Source organism: Schistocerca piceifrons, chromosome 1 (assembly GCF_021461385.2).
Source record: "Schistocerca piceifrons isolate TAMUIC-IGC-003096 chromosome 1, iqSchPice1.1, whole genome shotgun sequence".
NCBI classification, from domain to species: domain Eukaryota; kingdom Metazoa; phylum Arthropoda; class Insecta; order Orthoptera; family Acrididae; genus Schistocerca; species Schistocerca piceifrons.
This window is the reverse complement of record NC_060138.1, coordinates 727,113,443-727,115,832: the sequence shown is the minus strand read 5'-3', so window position 1 is coordinate 727,115,832 and position 2,390 is coordinate 727,113,443.

The window sequence follows — 2,390 nt, the reverse complement described above, 5'->3', positions numbered from 1 at the left end:
AGTAGGTCCCATGGCAAAATCAGCAAGGCAGAAGCGGTAGATTCATACTATAGATTGCAATAGATACTTGTAGTAGCAGTATAGTAGTAGTAGTAGTAAAAGAAGGGGAAGAAGAAGATTCGTAACCATAGATTCTCAGCTATACCACAGTGTCTACACATTATTATTTAACAAACACTGATTTTACAGTTCAGATTCAATTCAAATTCTGTTCAATTCATATTCAGTTCATTCTCAACTAGCTGCACCGCAATGAACATATTATCCTTTAATGGATGGCAGTATCATTCTTTAACTAACACTGATTTTCTCTTTAGGTGTGGCTTAGTGTGATGGAAATTTGATGTCGATGGTGACATAACATTAAACTCCAAATAGCCTTCCTACGAAAAGGAAGTGATTTAATATTGTAATGATACTGGTCTGACTATTTCACGTCCTATGTACGAAGGCTAATTTTCCATACAAGAGTTTTATCTTGGATTTTGCGATACCCTATTTTAATTGTCATCAATTTTGTTAGTATTTCTTATAAAAAAATTGTCATGATTATTTTGATGAATGTAAATGTCGGAGAGATATGTAAGCATGGAGAAATTTAATAATATTTGACCAATGTGTCGTTATCTTTGTATTTAATAATCCGTGGAATATCAGTGGGTAAAATAAGTTAGTTACTGTGTAGTAATTTGCGGAGACAAGTTGTGTATGGCTGCATGTTATCGAAATTGGGCCAGTGTTGCCCATTATCTCTAAATAACAATGCTCAAAAGTATCTTTTTATAACTGTGAACCACAAAGAAAAAGTGTTATTTAAAATTTGTGAACTGATTTCAAGAATATATCAACAAAGTGAAAACTGAAAAGTGATCATTGTTTTGATTGGAACTGATACAACAAGATCAAACCCATGAACTCCCGCAAATCCAAATATTGTGTCAATATTCTACAGGAAAGCGAGAAGGAATATCTCTAAACACGAACCACGAAAAGCAGCAAAGAAGAATTGTACCAGCTAAGTACCAATTATTTTGATCAATCAGCATTTCTGAACTTTCCACCACGTTTACTCCGTGTGCTGTCATGAAAAACGAAGTGCATGTCCTGAAAATCAGAAGAGACTGAAATTAATAATTACTTTGAATCAGTAATTATAGGGTGGGGGGTCAGAATGTCCAGACTAGCATTGAGTTTGTAAGTGATTTTTAGGTGGTTTCTCGCATTGATTGTATTTTACATCGTATGTAAGATATCTAACATTTCCAGTGGTAACAGATGAGGGTCTAAAGATGAGAGTGTTATGTGAAACATGTTCATAGGCGATTGGTGGAGGTGTGGGACTTCTATTACCAAGCTTACATGCTTCCATAGAATTTCTAAATCATTTCCCTATAAGTAACTGTATGGTTCCTCCAATTAGGTACTTTTGTAGCAGATATTTCTGCTGGTCACAATAGTGGATGTTAGGAGATGTGATGTGATTCAATCATGCGTGGAGTCTTACAGGAAATTTTATAAGCCAGCTACATTGTAGACTCTTGAAATATGTTCAGCTGTAGTAAAATAGTTCTGACAATCGTCAAACTTAGAGTTATTCAAGGTTGTGAGGATTTTGAATTTATGAAGGCGGCTTTGAGGTATTTCAGGCGAAACTTGGACTTCGAATATTCCATAGGAATCAATAACAGAAACAACCTCCACACTGTAACAAATTACCTGAAAACTGTAATAAATTCCCTTAAAACTCTAAACAAGATGAGTGACCTTAGTGCAATGCTGAGCGATCCAAGATGATTATCCTGAGAGTACTGACGCAGTCTGCATGGTTCTAAGTTTAGCATTCAATGTGGCACTCCAAGATGGCGATAAAAAATCTCAGAACCCAAGATGGCGATCAATAATGGTGGATCTGGGGATACAAAAGCAACCCGCGATGTTGTCAGTTAAAAATGGATGTTCCTATTTCTGTGGCGCGACGGTCACCTATCCTGAAACAACTCATCCTCGGCGTCCACTTGTCAAATGAACATGGCAGACTTATTCGGTACACAATAGAAAAAGGTTTAGTATCAGCCGGCGTCATCAAGGACCTGTCATCTCCATATGGAAAAAACTACAGTCGATTGTAAGTAATAACCCATGGCTCTCTCTCAGTTTGTATTATTGTTAGTCGTGTGTATGTGTATGTATTTTCACAGCTTTAATTTATTTCTCCCCCAGCACAACAGCTTCCTGACATACCCAATGCAGTGCCTGAAACACCTAAGCAGCAGCAGACAGACTCCACAATGCAACACCAGATGTATCGGAACAGGACACTTAACTGTTTCCGACTTTGAGTTTGCAGTATATCAGACAGACGCTCTGGTCAACGTGCCACCAGAATTGAT